This window comes from Notolepis coatsorum, assembly GCF_963971535.1.
Source record: "Notolepis coatsorum genome assembly, chromosome: 5".
Classification (NCBI taxonomy): Eukaryota; Metazoa; Chordata; class Actinopteri; order Aulopiformes; family Paralepididae; genus Notolepis; species Notolepis coatsorum.
This window is the reverse complement of record NC_140169.1, coordinates 119,818,116-119,836,950: the sequence shown is the minus strand read 5'-3', so window position 1 is coordinate 119,836,950 and position 18,835 is coordinate 119,818,116. Positions and strand designations below refer to the sequence as shown.

The 18,835-nt window shown below is 42.5% G+C and overlaps 6 long non-coding RNA genes across 6 annotated transcripts; 3 read left to right on the top strand and 3 right to left on the bottom strand.

Annotated features, from left to right (window-relative positions):
• The first annotated feature begins 921 nt into the window (after positions 1–921).
• Positions 922–3,992, top strand: LOC311227878. The gene is made up of 3 exons (XR_014619644.1): positions 922–1,037; positions 3,457–3,685; positions 3,779–3,992. It is a non-coding gene; the product is annotated as an uncharacterized lncRNA (long non-coding RNA).
• Positions 3,993–5,564: 1,572 nt separating this feature from the next.
• Positions 5,565–6,246, top strand: LOC311228826. The gene is made up of 3 exons (XR_014619696.1): positions 5,565–5,684; positions 5,814–5,962; positions 6,108–6,246. It is a non-coding gene; the product is annotated as an uncharacterized lncRNA (long non-coding RNA).
• On the bottom strand, positions 5,959–6,795 carry LOC311228827. The gene is made up of 2 exons (XR_014619697.1): positions 6,655–6,795; positions 5,959–6,429 (listed from the first exon to the last, which is right to left on the bottom strand). It is a non-coding gene; the product is annotated as an uncharacterized lncRNA (long non-coding RNA).
• A 4,045-nt stretch (positions 6,796–10,840) lies between these two features.
• LOC311228843 lies at positions 10,841–11,677 on the top strand. Its single transcript, XR_014619699.1, has 2 exons — positions 10,841–10,981; positions 11,207–11,677. It is a non-coding gene; the product is annotated as an uncharacterized lncRNA (long non-coding RNA).
• On the bottom strand, positions 11,390–12,071 carry LOC311228842. The gene is made up of 3 exons (XR_014619698.1): positions 11,952–12,071; positions 11,674–11,822; positions 11,390–11,528 (listed from the first exon to the last, which is right to left on the bottom strand). It is a non-coding gene; the product is annotated as an uncharacterized lncRNA (long non-coding RNA).
• A 1,573-nt stretch (positions 12,072–13,644) lies between these two features.
• Positions 13,645–16,715, bottom strand: LOC311227945. Its single transcript, XR_014619654.1, has 3 exons — positions 16,600–16,715; positions 13,952–14,180; positions 13,645–13,858 (listed from the first exon to the last, which is right to left on the bottom strand). It is a non-coding gene; the product is annotated as an uncharacterized lncRNA (long non-coding RNA).
• Positions 16,716–18,835: the final 2,120 nt, after the last annotated feature.

Genomic DNA, 18,835 nt, shown 5'->3' with positions numbered 1-18,835 from the left:
TTAAACTTATGGGCGACGCTCATGGGCGATGCATAGTGGCTTGGAGGTGAAATGCAGCCTATTCCACAACATTAATTACTCAGTTCTTTTAAAGGGGCTATGCGTTATAAATGTCATTTTTCAGTCTCTAGCATTGTATTATAGTAATAGGAGTTCGTATCAATGTGTTTTTGGGCCTAAATACTATATTGACGAATTCCTCAGCTACAGCCCATCCCCTATTTGCCTCTAGTAAATCAGGTCATGTTGATTTGACGAGCTGGGCAACGTCACGGGGCGCTGTTTATAGCGCAAGGTGATGTGATTGGCTGTGTGGTTTTACCTAATGCCCGCCTCCATTCTTGGTACCTGGAGCCGATACAACCTGGAAACAGAAATTGCCGTCACTCGCCTCAATTTCACGATGAGCAGCAAACCCCGCAGATGTAATGTTCCTGGTTGCAGAGCTACCGAGAAGTCTTTGCACAGTTTCCCCGTTGATGCCGAACTTCGCCAACAATGGAACAAGTTCCTTTTTGGTGACCCTCCAAGTTCCGTTGCAACGTCTAATACTCGGGTTTGTACTGCACATTTCTCCGCCGACGACGTCACCAATCAAGGTATTTTTGATGCTGGAGTGGTCTCCATGTTGGTGCTAACCAAAAGAGCTGTGCCTTCAATACGCGACCCGACACAAGAAATAGTAAGTAGATATGTCGTGTGAGATATGTTATCATAAATACCATCTAACGTTATAGTAACTGCTGCTCTTTATAAAGTAACGTTATAGAAAACTATTGAAGCAAGCTAGTCATAACTTCTAAATAAAAGAACACAACTAGTGAGAGGTAAACAAGGTAACGTTATATTTAGTGGCTTGTATTATATTGTAATTGATTTACGATTTGGTAACTCTTAGGCCACCACAAGTTCCAGCGGCAATGTACGCCTTTCTCCTGCTTCAAGGGACTTCAGTTGCCAGACAGACAACCCAAAGATTCGTTCTGTTGGTACACAGCTTTCTATGAAAACACTTCGTTCGCATGTCAAGAGTCAAGGTAGGTTTGTAACTCAGTGTGATGTAATGTAATAATGTGTAATAATGTGACCCAGAATTGTTTAGATTGGCCCCCTTCACCCACCGCTTTCACCCAAAGCTGTAAAGGAATGTGGATTGTTTGTATAGTGTCCCCCCCCCCCCCCACCTCCAATGTAAATTACCCAGTATGGTTGTCAATATACAGTATATATACAGTATATACAGTCAAATGTATATACTCCCTTTTCTTGACTCCTTCAGTATCACAAACAGTACTGTATTTGCAAATCAAATTTAGCTCTAGTGTGGTGACCCATGTTGGCGTTACACAGGTCACAATGCTAGCTCTAGTGGTGACCATGTTGTTGTTACACAGGTCACAATGCTAGCTCTAGTGTGGTGACCATGTTGCTGTTACACCAGGTCACAATGCTAGCTCTAGTGTGGTGACCATGTTGGTGTTACACCAGGTCACAATGCTAGCTCTAGTGTGGTGACCATGTTGGTGTTACACAGGTCACAATGCTAGCTCTAGTGTGGTGACCATGTTGCTGTTACACCAGGTCACAATGCTAGCTCTAGTGTGGTGACCATGTTGGTGTTACACAGGTCACAATGCTAGCTCTATTGTGGTGACCATGTTGCTGTTACACCAGGTCACAATGCTAGCTCTAGTGTGGTGACCATGTTGGTGTTACACCAGGTCACAATGCTAGCTCTAGTGTGGTGACCATGTTGGTGTTACACAGGTCACAATGCTAGCTCTAGTGTGGTGACCATGTTGCTGTTACACCAGGTCACAATGCTAGCTCTAGTGTGGTGACCATGTTGGTGTTACACCAGGTCACAATGCTAGCTCTAGTGTGGTGACCATGTTGGTGTTACACAGGTCACAATGCTAGCTCTAGTGTGGTGACCATGTTGCTGTTACACCAGGTCACAATGCTAGCTCTAGTGTGGTGACCATGTTGGTGTTACACCAGGTCACAATGCTAGCTCTAGTGTGGTGACCATGTTGGTGTTACACAGGTCACAATGCTAGCTCTAGTGTGGTGACCATGTTGCTGTTACACCAGGTCACAATGCTAGCTCTAGTGTGGTGACCATGTTGGTGTTACACCAGGTCACAATGCTAGCTCTAGTGTGGTGACCATGTTGGTGTTACACAGGTCACAATGCTAGCTCTAGTGTGGTGACCATGTTGCTGTTACACCAGGTCACAATGCTAGCTCTAGTGTGGTGACCATGTTGGTGTTACACCAGGTCACAATGCTAGCTCTAGTGTGGTGACCATGTTGGTGTTACACAGGTCACAATGCTAGCTCTAGTGTGGTGACCATGTTGCTGTTACACCAGGTCACAATGCTAGCTCTAGTGTGGTGACCATGTTGGTGTTACACCAGGTCACAATGCTAGCTCTAGTGTGGTGACCATGTTGGTGTTACACAGGTCACAATGCTAGCTCTAGTGTGGTGACCATGTTGCTGTTACACCAGGTCACAATGCTAGCTCTAGTGTGGTGACCATGTTGGTGTTACACCAGGTCACAATGCTAGCTCTAGTGTGGTGACCATGTTGGTGTTACACAGGTCACAATGCTAGCTCTATTGTGGTGACCATGTTGGTGTTACACCAGGTCACAATGCTAGCTCTAGTGTGGTGACCATGTTGCTGTTACACCAGGTCACAATGCTAGCTCTAGTGTGGTGACCATGTTGGTGTTACACCAGGTCACAATGCTAGCTCTAGTGTGGTGACCATGTTGGTGTTACACAGGTCACAATGCTAGCTCTAGTGTGGTGACCATGTTGCTGTTACACCAGGTCACAATGCTAGCTCTAGTGTGGTGACCATGTTGGTGTTACACCAGGTCACAATGCTAGCTCTAGTGTGGTGACCATGTTGGTGTTACACAGGTCACAATGCTAGCTCTATTGTGGTGACCATGTTGCTGTTACACCAGGTCACAATGCTAGCTCTAGTGTGGTGACCATGTTGGTGTTACACCAGGTCACAATGCTAGCTCTAGTGTGGTGACCATGTTGGTGTTACACCAGGTCACAATGCTAGCTCTAGTGTGGTGACCATGTTGGTGTTACACAGGTCACAATGCTAGCTCTATTGTGGTGACCATGTTGCTGTTACACCAGGTCACAATGCTAGCTCTAGTGTGGTGACCATGTTGGTGTTACACAGGTCACAATGCTAGCTCTATTGTGGTGACCATGTTGGTGTTACACCAGGTCACAATGCTAGCTCTAGTGTGGTGACCATGTTGGTGTTACACAGGTCACAATGCTAGCTCTAGTGTGGTGACCATGTTGCTGTTACGCCAGAGCAGGTCACAATGTGTGAGTGTGTGAGTGAGTGAGTGAGTGAGTGAGTGAGCAAAGTTATCAATAAATCCCTTGTTTGACTAAACTATGTTTTGTAAATAGGTGTTCAGGCGAAAGTCGTGTCGCTCTCGGTGGGGACACAAAATACTGGATACTGGTCTAATCAACAGGGACCATCCACGTCAACACCTGTGAAGGGGTTTAGACCCAGTAAAAGACCACGACTGGAGTCTGATGACGATGGAGTGACCGACAGCTCGATCGATGTTCCAGAGCCGCAGGATTCCACTTTCAACATTGACTCTTTGATTAGCGAGCCCTCGATTCTAGCGTAAGTTAGTTGTTACAAACATCTCCATGGCCCGTAAAAATACAAAAGCTATATAGTTGTGCCGTGTTATTTATTTGTGTTTTTCTCAAGCAGGGAACCGTCAAAACCAATCTATGAGGTCCAGAAATACATCGTTTACGAAGACAGTCTACTGGAATTATTTCAACAGTGTCCGGTGTGCGATGCTCAATGTCATATCACCAAAACTACGCGAGGGACCTTCTTGGCTGTCTCCCAAGTTTGCCCCGGTTGTAAATATAGCCGTAAATGGGCGAGTCAGCCTCTCATCGGCAGCACACCAGCTGGAAATATTCAGCTTTCTGCAGCAGTTTTTTTTACTGGCTCATCTTTCACCCAAATGGAGAAGGTATTTGATTTGATTGATTTGATTGACAAGTCAGATATACATTATGTTTTTGTTTGTGATTCACACGTGCATATTAACAAAGCGTTATTCATTTATTCTTTTAGGTCCTAAATGCGTTACACGTCTCCACAATAAAGTACAGAGCGTTTCGGGTACACGCCAAGAAGTTCTTGGAACCTGCTGTTCTAAGTTTGTGGACCAAGGACCAAGACGTTACCCTCGCCAGATTAAGCGAGAAAGAAAGCGTGATAATCGGCGGTGACATGCGAGCCGATAGTCCAGGTTAGAAAAAGCTCCCCAATGACAAATTCCTACTTTATGAATACATTTTTAATATTGCACTACATTGATTGAAATTGTTATTATTATTTTCAACAGGCCACAGTGCTAAGTACGGAAGTTACTCTGTGATGGAACTCGCCACCAATCATCTCATAGACGTCCAACTAATTCAGGTAATTAACAAGTCTGAAGAGACACTGCACCCTTCATTGTGCTCAAACGAACACAAAGCTCTCGGTCTTGAATCTTGAATCGCTGTAGGTGTGAAGTGGTCTGGCTGGCTGTGTGTGTGAGCGGGGTGTGAAGTGGTCTGGCTGGCTGTGTGTGTGAGCGGGGGTTAGGAAATGTTAATTGTGGAATTTTGAAAAGGCTATTCCCTTCCTTGTTCCAGAGCAATGAGGTGGGAGGCAGCTACCATATGGAACTGGAGGGCTTGAGGAGAAGCCTCGCTCTTCTGGACGCCAAATCCGTGACCTTGGACTGTATTGTCACAGACCGTCACCCGCAGATCCAAAAGTACCTGAGAGATCACGACATCAAACACTTCTACGATGTGTGGCACGTGGCCAAAGGTATGTCGAAACGCATCCCACATTCAATTCCACCCCTCCTACCAACCCCCCCCCCCCCCCCACCCACCCAACCAGTACTGTAATTGCAAATCTGGTATGTCAAAAAATGTAGATGTAGCAGTACTGTCTATCTGTATGTCATGTATGTCATACGACTGTTATGTAATGTTATGTTATGTTATGTAATTCAAGGTCTGTCTAAGAAGCTTGACAAAATTGCACAGGCGAAAGACTGCAAGGTCATAAAAAAGTGGCGCCTGCACATTTCAAACCACCTCTACTGGACAGCTGCCACGTCGAAGTCTGCCGATGAGAGGGTTGCTAGGTGGAAGTCATGTCTCAATCACATGATGAATGTACATGAACACGACGAAGAACCACTCTATCCGCGTTGTCTTCATGCTGACCGTGTATCAAGAGATAGTAGCAAGTGGGTTAAACCTGGTATGTCTGTCTGTCTTTCATCATGAATATATACTCAAAATATTTATTTATGTCCTCATTCTAGATTGGTGTGATTTTCAAATGTATACTTGCTTGAATAATTCTAATCTACTGTAATATACTCTAATGAAATATCTGAATGCAATTTCTTTTTTACTTTAGACTCAAAACCGGCCCACCAGCTCGAGAAGGTTTTGCTAAACACAAGGATCATCAAAGATGTCGCCAAATTGAGTCCACACCATCAAACGTCTTCATTGGAGTCCTATCACAGTGTGATTTTACGTTTTGCCCCAAAAAACGTGGTTTTTTCGTACATAGGAATGCTTTGCAGGTATTTTATATTGTGTACAAATGACTAATTATGGACTCCTGATTTGTCAAATAACTCATTATGTTGCATTAGATAACCTCAGATCAACTACAAATATATTGCTTGTGCTTATTGAAATTTTCCTTTCAGACTATACCTAGCTGCCATGCATTTCAATGAAAACTCAAATCGCCAGCAAGCCATAAACGCTTCTGGAGAGCCGGCGTACAAGATGAGTTTTCCAAAGGCCAAAAAAGGTGGACACACAATAAAACCAAGGAAAATCCCAGCGACATTCAGTAAGTAAAAATATCAACATTTATTATTGCACACACATGACCTATATAAATAGAAAAATATTTCCACTTACAGTGGAATACAATAAATTGAATAAATAATAACCTTTTTAACATGACAAAACAAATAACAATTTCTCATTTACAGACTATGTCAACCAGCTGATGGCGCTCCTGTTTGACTCCGTCGTTCGTGACCCCCAACAATATATCCAGGTGGTAGAGGCGATTGCCATCCCAGAACCTTTGTGCGCACAGTTCGACAGGCCTTCCATGGAAGAAGCGGTAGCCGGCTATGTGTCACGATTCAATCCTGTACCGGTCTGAAGCCAGTATAGACACCATCAACATCCGGAAATTCTGTGCGGATTCGAACCACGACACAGGATGGGATTACTACCCTCACTCTGCGGCCTAAGTAGCCGAAGCACCACGCGACAAAGCATCTGTACGCGATATATCTGAAACGGCTGAAGAAAATCAAGTATTATATTTATGCACAAATAAAATAAAAAAAAAAGCTGGGAAATAACCATTTGTCATGTCATGTCATTGGACAGTAGCAAGCATTGATTATATGTGATGTGCAATAAGGATTAGATTGTGTTTGCAAGAAAGATTAGTATAGTCTGAGAGATGCAAGATGGAGAAACACCTGTAAAAAAATATATAAATCTGTAATAAATATTATTTACTTATTGATTCCGCTTTCTGGTATCCGGCCAAAATCTGCCTTGTAGATATTAGTTGCCATTTGGATGGTATAGGGGTTGAAGCACACTGGATCCAATCCCGGATGATCAACCATGCACAGTAGTCCAGTTGGTTCCTGGTTAATTCGACGTCTGACCTATATATATAGAAAATTAAATCGTTAGCCATATGCATGGTTTTCAGTGCTACCAAGATGCAAGTTTGTGTTACTACTTTACCTGTGGAACTTCCATGCAGCATACATTCTCAGTCTCTGTTGGCATCCGTTCACAATTTCCGCACGTGCACCTAGTAGATTTGAGGGTGAATGAAATTATCAATCAATGGAGGCCAGAGAAAGACTTTCGTCTTGTTTACATCAGGGTCCCCCAATTTCAATCGTCAAGTACAGTTAGTGTCAGTCAGTACAATCAGTCACACTGTTCACAGAAGCAACAGTCAATCATCTTTATCTTTCAGTCACACTGTTCACAGAAGCAACAGTCAGTCATCTTTATCTTTCAGTCACACTGTTCACAGAAGCAACAGTCAATCATCTTTATCTTTCAGTCACACTGTTCACAGAAGCAACAGTCAATCATCTTTATCTTTCAGTCACACTGTTCACAGAAGCAACAGTCAGTCATCTTTATCTTTCAGTCACACTGTTCACAGAAGCAACAGTCAATCATCTTTATCTTTCAGTCACACTGTTCACAGAAGCAACAGTCAGTCATCTTTATCTTTCAGTCACACTGTTCACAGAAGCAACAGTCAATCATCTTTATCTTTCAGTCACACTGTTCACAGAAGCAACAGTCTCCGAGCAGAGACTCTCATCGGGACAGAGTGTGTGTTTTCGACGGGCCGCGCGCGACAGAAGTACACAACTATTATATAACAGTAAGTAACTAATAGTGCAATTAATCAACTTACCAATCGGAAACGATGTAACGTAAGCCTCGATCGCTGTTGTTTGGGGGTTAGTGTCAGTACAATCTAACGTTAGTGAGTGTGTGTTTTCGACGGGCCGCGTGCGACAGAAGTACACAACTATTATATAACAGTAAGTAACTAATAGTGCAATTAATCAACTTACCAATCGGAAACGATGTAATGTAAGCCTCGCTGTAGCAAATCGCCTTCTTCTTCTTCTTCGGGATCAAACTGTGGGTCGCTCTCTGGATCCCAAACATAATGTACAGCCATGTTGTATTAGTTAGTAAAATCGGTATATGTTTTTGCGTGTCGAAATAAAAACCTGAAACCTAAGACCTCAGACCTCTACCTGGATGGAATGACGGGGAGATGGGCGGAGCTATTTGGTGGGTGGCTGTCACTCAAAGTGTGGGTGGAGCCAAGCCAAATAATAGCCTGATTTCATGAGGCTGAAAAATGCTGGTTTTGAGTACAAGATTAGAAATATAAAACAATGATTATTTTTGGAATAAAAATTACACATGTGTTACATAGACTCACAGGAAGTGTGTAAAGTTGCCCAAATAGTGCTAGGAATAGCACTGCATGACACCTTTAAAAACGGAAAAGAAAAATATGATCTATTAACAATTTATTTAGGTAACATAAATAATACTAATTCGTACATTAAAATAAAATATATATAAAAAATAAATTATATAAATTGTTTTAGAGACCCCCGCAGGGCTCAGACTCTAGCTATGGGGGCTGAGCCCCCATTGGCCCCCTCATAATTCCGTACCGGTAGCGTATCAGTTCAAATGTGAACGGTACCCATCCCTACTGATGATAGACATTCACAGAGCCTTTTTGCAATCTCAAAAGGTTGTAGAGACCTAGCAACAAAAACATTTTCAATGAGGGTTTTCTTTAGATATTTTCTGTACACCATTATATTGAACCAAGCAAAATAGGACATGTACTATACATAGAAGAATAGCTTAAGGTTCTTGAACTGTACACAGCCCTCATTCACACCCACATTCACGTCGTCTCTGGAACCTCTTTCTGATCACTTAAATGGCTAATGGCCCCCCTTCTCCTGTTGTGAAACAATGAGAGAGCCTGACACTACAAAGTGCTCTAGCTCACAGCGATTTTGGGATAACAGATTGTTTCCAAAGTGGTGGAAGGGGGGCATGCTCTTTGCGCGGATGCCTCATCAATCATCATTTATTGGCCTTTAAATGGCTGTGTGCCTCCCTCAGACCCTCTGGGATTGAACTGCCAAACATATAGAGGGCTGGGCTACTGTAGGTTTCTCAAGCGAAGCAGTTTGTGAAGTAACTGTATGCCCCCCCACTTCCAACCCATGGGAAGATTTGAGACCACTGTGCTAAAAAGGCTGAGGGAGCTGACATTGCGATCATATGTACGAGGATTTGATACAGTTTCCCGTGCTAGAACTCAGTGTCTACCCAGGAAATCACTGTCTCCTGAAGGCGTATGTTTGATTATACAGTACTGTCACCAACAGTGTTGCCAGTTAGTACAGTGAACAGTTTTGTTTCACTGAAAAAAAAAGGTTTGTTGGATTTACTTGATTTTAATGTGTACATTGGTTCCACATGATCAGAATATGTCCAACTGACTTACTTTTCCTCGTTCTCCTCACTTACTTATTGCTTGTGAACCCAACATATTTCATTCACATTAAAGGTGTCATGCAGTGCTATTCCTAGCACTATTTGGGCAACTTTACACACTTCCTGTGAGTCTATGTAACACATGTGTAATTTTTATTCCAAAAATAATCATTGTTTTATATTTCTAATCTTGTACTCAAAACCAGCATTTTTCAGCCTCATGAAATCAGGCTATTATTTGGCTTGGCTCCACCCACACTTTGAGTGACAGCCACCCACCAAATAGCTCCGCCCATCTCCCCGTCATTCCATCCAGGTAGAGGTCTGAGGTCTTAGGTTTCAGGTTTTTATTTCGACACGCAAAAACATATACCGATTTTACTAACTAATACAACATGGCTGTACATTATGTTTGGGATCCAGAGAGCGACCCACAGTTTGATCCCGAAGAAGAAGAAGAAGGCGATTTGCTACAGCGAGGCTTACATTACATCGTTTCCGATTGGTAAGTTGATTAATTGCACTATTAGTTACTTACTGTTATATAATAGTTGTGTACTTCTGTCGCACGCGGCCCGTCGAAAACACACACTCACTAACGTTAGATTGTACTGACACTAACCCCCAAACAACAGCGATCGAGGCTTACGTTACATCGTTTCCGATTGGTAAGTTGATTAATTGCACTATTAGTTACTTACTGTTATATAATAGTTGTGTACTTCTGTCGCGCGCGGCCCGTCGAAAACACACACTCACTAACGTTAGATTGTACTGACACTAACCCCCAAACAACAGCGATCGAGGCTTACGTTACATCGTTTCCGATTGGTAAGTTGATTAATTGCACTATTAGTTACTTACTGTTATATAATAGTTGTGTACTTCTGTCGCGCGCGGCCCGTCGAAAACACACACTCTGTCCCGATGAGAGTCTCTGCTCGGAGACTGTTGCTTCTGTGAACAGTGTGACTGAAAGATAAAGATGATTGACTGTTGCTTCTGTGAACAGTGTGACTGAAAGATAAAGATGACTGACTGTTGCTTCTGTGAACAGTGTGACTGAAAGATAAAGATGATTGACTGTTGCTTCTGTGAACAGTGTGACTGAAAGATAAAGATGACTGACTGTTGCTTCTGTGAACAGTGTGACTGAAAGATAAAGATGATTGACTGTTGCTTCTGTGAACAGTGTGACTGAAAGATAAAGATGATTGACTGTTGCTTCTGTGAACAGTGTGACTGAAAGATAAAGATGACTGACTGTTGCTTCTGTGAACAGTGTGACTGAAAGATAAAGATGATTGACTGTTGCTTCTGTGAACAGTGTGACTGATTGTACTGACTGACACTAACTGTACTTGACGATTGAAATTGGGGGACCCTGATGTAAACAAGACGAAAGTCTTTCTCTGGCCTCCATTGATTGATAATTTCATTCACCCTCAAATCTACTAGGTGCACGTGCGGAAATTGTGAACGGATGCCAACAGAGACTGAGAATGTATGCTGCATGGAAGTTCCACAGGTAAAGTAGTAACACAAACTTGCATCTTGGTAGCACTGAAAACCATGCATATGGCTAACGATTTAATTTTCTATATATATAGGTCAGACGTCGAATTAACCAGGAACCAACTGGACTACTGTGCATGGTTGATCATCCGGGATTGGATCCAGTGTGCTTCAACCCCTATACCATCCAAATGGCAACTAATATCTACAAGGCAGATTTTGGCCGGATACCAGAAAGCGGAATCAATAAGTAAATAATATTTATTACAGATTTATATATTTTTTTACAGGTGTTTCTCCATCTTGCATCTCTCAGACTATACTAATCTTTCTTGCAAACACAATCTAATCCTTATTGCACATCACATATAATCAATGCTTGCTACTGTCCAATGACATGACATGACAAATGGTTATTTCCCAGCTTTTTTTTTTATTTTATTTGTGCATAAATATAATACTTGATTTTCTTCAGCCGTTTCAGATATATCGCGTACAGATGCTTTGTCGCGTGGTGCTTCGGCTACTTAGGCCGCAGAGTGAGGGTAGTAATCCCATCCTGTGTCGTGGTTCGAATCCGCACAGAATTTCCGGATGTTGATGGTGTCTATACTGGCTTCAGACCGGTACAGGATTGAATCGTGACACATAGCCGGCTACCGCTTCTTCCATGGAAGGCCTGTCGAACTGTGCGCACAAAGGTTCTGGGATGGCAATCGCCTCTACCACCTGGATATATTGTTGGGGGTCACGAACGACGGAGTCAAACAGGAGCGCCATCAGCTGGTTGACATAGTCTGTAAATGAGAAATTGTTATTTGTTTTGTCATGTTAAAAAGGTTATTATTTATTCAATTTATTGTATTCCACTGTAAGTGGAAATATTTTTCTATTTATATAGGTCATGTGTGTGCAATAATAAATGTTGATATTTTTACTTACTGAATGTCGCTGGGATTTTCCTTGGTTTTATTGTGTGTCCACCTTTTTTGGCCTTTGGAAAACTCATCTTGTACGCCGGCTCTCCAGAAGCGTTTATGGCTTGCTGGCGATTTGAGTTTTCATTGAAATGCATGGCAGCTAGGTATAGTCTGAAAGGAAAATTTCAATAAGCACAAGCAATATATTTGTAGTTGATCTGAGGTTATCTAATGCAACATAATGAGTTATTTGACAAATCAGGAGTCCATAATTAGTCATTTGTACACAATATAAAATACCTGCAAAGCATTCCTATGTACGAAAAAACCACGTTTTTTGGGGCAAAACGTAAAATCACACTGTGATAGGACTCCAATGAAGACGTTTGATGGTGTGGACTCAATTTGGCGACATCTTTGATGATCCTTGTGTTTAGCAAAACCTTCTCGAGCTGGTGGGCCGGTTTTGAGTCTAAAGTAAAAAAGAAATTGCATTCAGATATTTCATTAGAGTATATTACAGTAGATTAGAATTATTCAAGCAAGTATACATTTGAAAATCACACCAATCTAGAATGAGGACATAAATAAATATTTTGAGTATATATTCATGATGAAAGACAGACAGACATACCAGGTTTAACCCACTTGCTACTATCTCTTGATACACGGTCAGCATGAAGACAACGCGGATAGAGTGGTTCTTCGTCGTGTTCATGTACATTCATCATGTGATTGAGACATGACTTCCACCTAGCAACCCTCTCATCGGCAGACTTCGACGTGGCAGCTGTCCAGTAGAGGTGGTTTGAAATGTGCAGGCGCCACTTTTTTATGACCTTGCAGTCTTTCGCCTGTGCAATTTTGTCAAGCTTCTTAGACAGACCTTGAATTACATAACATAACATAACATTACATAACAGTCGTATGACATACATGACATACAGATAGACAGTACTGCTACATCTACATTTTTTGACATACCAGATTTGCAATTACAGTACTGGTTGGGTGGGTGGGGGGGGGGGGGGGGGTTGGTAGGAGGGGTGGAATTGAATGTGGGATGCGTTTCGACATACCTTTGGCCACGTGCCACACATCGTAGAAGTGTTTGATGTCGTGATCTCTCAGGTACTTTTGGATCTGCGGGTGACGGTCTGTGACAATACAGTCCAAGGTCACGGATTTGGCGTCCAGAAGAGCGAGGCTTCTCCTCAAGCCCTCCAGTTCCATATGGTAGCTGCCTCCCACCTCATTGCTCTGGAACAAGGAAGGGAATAGCCTTTTCAAAATTCCACAATTAACATTTCCTAACCCCCGCTCACACACACAGCCAGCCAGACCACTTCACACCCCGCTCACACACACAGCCAGCCAGACCACTTCACACCTACAGCGATTCAAGATTCAAGACCGAGAGCTTTGTGTTCGTTTGAGCACAATGAAGGGTGCAGTGTCTCTTCAGACTTGTTAATTACCTGAATTAGTTGGACGTCTATGAGATGATTGGTGGCGAGTTCCATCACAGAGTAACTTCCGTACTTAGCACTGTGGCCTGTTGAAAATAATAATAACAATTTCAATCAATGTAGTGCAATATTAAAAATGTATTCATAAAGTAGGAATTTGTCATTGGGGAGCTTTTTCTAACCTGGACTATCGGCTCGCATGTCACCGCCGATTATCACGCTTTCTTTCTCGCTTAATCTGGCGAGGGTAACGTCTTGGTCCTTGGTCCACAAACTTAGAACAGCAGGTTCCAAGAACTTCTTGGCGTGTACCCGAAACGCTCTGTACTTTATTGTGGAGACGTGTAACGCATTTAGGACCTAAAAGAATAAATGAATAACGCTTTGTTAATATGCACGTGTGAATCACAAACAAAAACATAATGTATATCTGACTTGTCAATCAAATCAATCAAATCAAATACCTTCTCCATTTGGGTGAAAGATGAGCCAGTAAAAAAAACTGCTGCAGAAAGCTGAATATTTCCAGCTGGTGTGCTGCCGATGAGAGGCTGACTCGCCCATTTACGGCTATATTTACAACCGGGGCAAACTTGGGAGACAGCCAAGAAGGTCCCTCGCGTAGTTTTGGTGATATGACATTGAGCATCGCACACCGGACACTGTTGAAATAATTCCAGTAGACTGTCTTCGTAAACGATGTATTTCTGGACCTCATAGATTGGTTTTGACGGTTCCCTGCTTGAGAAAAACACAAATAAATAACACGGCACAACTATATAGCTTTTGTATTTTTACGGGCCATGGAGATGTTTGTAACAACTAACTTACGCTAGAATCGAGGGCTCGCTAATCAAAGAGTCAATGTTGAAAGTGGAATCCTGCGGCTCTGGAACATCGATCGAGCTGTCGGTCACTCCATCGTCATCAGACTCCAGTCGTGGTCTTTTACTGGGTCTAAACCCCTTCACAGGTGTTGACGTGGATGGTCCCTGTTGATTAGACCAGTATCCAGTATTTTGTGTCCCCACCGAGAGCGACACGACTTTCGCCTGAACACCTATTTACAAAACATAGTTTAGTCAAACAAGGGATTTATTGATAACTTTGCTCACTCACTCACTCACTCACTCACTCACACACTCACACATTGTGACCTGCTCTGGCGTAACAGCAACATGGTCACCACACTAGAGCTAGCATTGTGACCTGTGTAACACCAACATGGTCACCACACTAGAGCTAGCATTGTGACCTGGTGTAACACCAACATGGTCACCACAATAGAGCTAGCATTGTGACCTGTGTAACACCAACATGGTCACCACACTAGAGCTAGCATTGTGACCTGGTGTAACAGCAACATGGTCACCACAATAGAGCTAGCATTGTGACCTGTGTAACACCAACATGGTCACCACACTAGAGCTAGCATTGTGACCTGGTGTAACACCAACATGGTCACCACACTAGAGCTAGCATTGTGACCTGGTGTAACACCAACATGGTCACCACACTAGAGCTAGCATTGTGACCTGGTGTAACAGCAACATGGTCACCACAATAGAGCTAGCATTGTGACCTGTGTAACACCAACATGGTCACCACACTAGAGCTAGCATTGTGACCTGGTGTAACACCAACATGGTCACCACACTAGAGCTAGCATTGTGACCTGGTGTAACAGCAACATGGTCACCACACTAGAGCTAGCATTGTGACCTGTGTAACACCAACATGGTCACCACACTAGAGCTAGCATTGTGACCTGGTGTAACACCAACATGGTCACCACACTAGAGCTAGCATTGTGACCTGGTGTAACAGCAACATGGTCACCACACTAGAGCTAGCATTGTGACCTGGTGTAACACCAACATGGTCACCACAATAGAGCTAGCATTGTGACCTGTGTAACACCAACATGGTCACCACACTAGAGCTAGCATTGTGACCTGGTGTAACACCAACATGGTCACCACACTAGAGCTAGCATTGTGACCTGGTGTAACAGCAACATGGTCACCACACTAGAGCTAGCATTGTGACCTGTGTAACACCAACATGGTCACCACACTAGAGCTAGCATTGTGACCTGGTGTAACACCAACATGGTCACCACACTAGAGCTAGCATTGTGACCTGGTGTAACAGCAACATGGTCACCACACTAGAGCTAGCATTGTGACCTGTGTAACACCAACATGGTCACCACACTAGAGCTAGCATTGTGACCTGGTGTAACACCAACATGGTCACCACACTAGAGCTAGCATTGTGACCTGGTGTAACAGCAACATGGTCACCACACTAGAGCTAGCATTGTGACCTGTGTAACACCAACATGGTCACCACACTAGAGCTAGCATTGTGACCTGGTGTAACACCAACATGGTCACCACACTAGAGCTAGCATTGTGACCTGGTGTAACAGCAACATGGTCACCACACTAGAGCTAGCATTGTGACCTGTGTAACACCAACATGGTCACCACACTAGAGCTAGCATTGTGACCTGGTGTAACACCAACATGGTCACCACACTAGAGCTAGCATTGTGACCTGGTGTAACAGCAACATGGTCACCACACTAGAGCTAGCATTGTGACCTGTGTAACACCAACATGGTCACCACACTAGAGCTAGCATTGTGACCTGGTGTAACACCAACATGGTCACCACACTAGAGCTAGCATTGTGACCTGGTGTAACAGCAACATGGTCACCACACTAGAGCTAGCATTGTGACCTGTGTAACACCAACATGGTCACCACACTAGAGCTAGCATTGTGACCTGGTGTAACACCAACATGGTCACCACACTAGAGCTAGCATTGTGACCTGGTGTAACAGCAACATGGTCACCACAATAGAGCTAGCATTGTGACCTGTGTAACACCAACATGGTCACCACACTAGAGCTAGCATTGTGACCTGGTGTAACAGCAACATGGTCACCACACTAGAGCTAGCATTGTGACCTGTGTAACACCAACATGGTCACCACACTAGAGCTAGCATTGTGACCTGGTGTAACACCAACATGGTCACCACACTAGAGCTAGCATTGTGACCTGGTGTAACAGCAACATGGTCACCACACTAGAGCTAGCATTGTGACCTGTGTAACAACAACATGGTCACCACTAGAGCTAGCATTGTGACCTGTGTAACGCCAACATGGGTCACCACACTAGAGCTAAATTTGATTTGCAAATACAGTACTGTTTGTGATACTGAAGGAGTCAAGAAAAGGGAGTATATACATTTGACTGTATATACTGTATATATACTGTATATTGACAACCATACTGGGTAATTTACATTGGAGGTGGGGGGGGGGGGGGACACTATACAAACAATCCACATTCCTTTACAGCTTTGGGTGAAAGCGGTGGGTGAAGGGGGCCAATCTAAACAATTCTGGGTCACATTATTACACATTATTACATTACATCACACTGAGTTACAAACCTACCTTGACTCTTGACATGCGAACGAAGTGTTTTCATAGAAAGCTGTGTACCAACAGAACGAATCTTTGGGTTGTCTGTCTGGCAACTGAAGTCCCTTGAAGCAGGAGAAAGGCGTACATTGCCGCTGGAACTTGTGGTGGCCTAAGAGTTACCAAATCGTAAATCAATTACAATATAATACAAGCCACTAAATATAACGTTACCTTGTTTACCTCTCACTAGTTGTGTTCTTTTATTTAGAAGTTATGACTAGCTTGCTTCAATAGTTTTCTATAACGTTACTTTATAAAGAGCAGCAGTTACTATAACGTTAGATGGTATTTATGATAACATATCTCACACGACATATCTACTTACTATTTCTTGTGTCGGGTCGCGTATTGAAGGCACAGCTCTTTTGGTTAGCACCAACATGGAGACCACTCCAGCATCAAAAATACCTTGATTGGTGACGTCGTCGGCGGAGAAATGTGCAGTACAAACCCGAGTATTAGACGTTGCAACGGAACTTGGAGGGTCACCAAAAAGGAACTTGTTCCATTGTTGGCGAAGTTCGGCATCAACGGGGAAACTGTGCAAAGACTTCTCGGTAGCTCTGCAACCAGGAACATTACATCTGCGGGGTTTGCTGCTCATCGTGAAATTGAGGCGAGTGACGGCAATTTCTGTTTCCAGGTTGTATCGGCTCCAGGTACCAAGAATGGAGGCGGGCATTAGGTAAAACCACACAGCCAATCACATCACCTTGCGCTATAAACAGCGCCCCGTGACGTTGCCCAGCTCGTCAAATCAACATGACCTGATTTACTAGAGGCAAATAGGGGATGGGCTGTAGCTGAGGAATTCGTCAATATAGTATTTAGGCCCAAAAACACATTGATACGAACTCCTATTACTATAATACAATGCTAGAGACTGAAAAATGACATTTATAACGCATAGCCCCTTTAAGATTACTTAAAATAAACATATTGATTCAACATATTTGTCGTTACAGTAAACACAATTTAATTGTGTAATGTTAACGCACTTTAATGATGTTCAGGGTACTTGATTTTCAACACTAACTCCAACTTGATTTCTTAATGTAAATCTAACTTGATTTGTTCACAACTTGATTTCTTAATGTAAATCTAACTTGATTTGTTCAAGTTAACACAACTTGAGTTCTTAATGTAAATCTAACTTGATTTGTTCAAGTGCACAAAATCTTACATGTTTTTGCATTGACAAAAAAGGCAAAGAGTCAGAGTTCTGTACCAAAAATGTTAAACATTTTATTCAACAGGTAAACAACAGCAGTGGATAGTAGTCAATATATAATAATAGATAGTCAATAGATAGTCAATAGATAGTCAATGTTTCTAAAACAGTTTCGGACCTTAAATGGGTGGCAGTTGTATGTTTTGTTTTAATTCTCTTTTAATTTAGTTGTTTAAGAACTCCTGGTACGTTAGTGTGATAGAAATGTGTGTGTATTTTCATAATGTTTTGAATTGTTAGTGCAGTAGATATTTTTATTATAATTATAGATCAGAGCTTTAATAATATAACTAATGGGCTTGATTTGTCACTCTGTGCTCAGTGATGCACAGTGATCAGACTATATATGCATCACTGTGCCTCACTGCATCACTGAGCACAGAGTGACAGTTACCATCTTCCTGGACTTTTACTTTTAAAACAACATTGTCAATATTACACTTACAATACACTTAATGTAGATCTCTATTTGTTACTGTATTTATATTAGCATGTACATACATTACATAGGAAATGTGAATCCCGGACCGTATTTTATTTTATTCTTTATTCTTAGGCAATTTTTTGTTCTTATTTGTGATTTGTTTTGTCTACCTAAATGTTTCTGTGAACAATTTGTAGTGCCAAATTTCCCTCAGGATGATTAAAGTATTTCTATTCTATTCTATTTATGTTACAGGGTTAGGTGCTGGGAATGTGGAGATGTAACGGGTGCACAGAAACTGTATCAAGTAGGTTCAAGCTTTTGCATCACTACAGGTTAAGGAATCCACGATTTGGAAGTAGTTCTCCCTTTCCATCTACGTACCTGCACTGCCCATGTACATTTAAGACGTGGAATGCCCTTATTGTCCACCACAATAAAACCCATTCCACTGGGGTCACTCAGAAAGAGAAGGCAATATTCAGTTGCAGCCTTTGTGCTTGCAGGGATTTACAATCAAAATACAACTCCCAAACTTTCCTGTAAACATG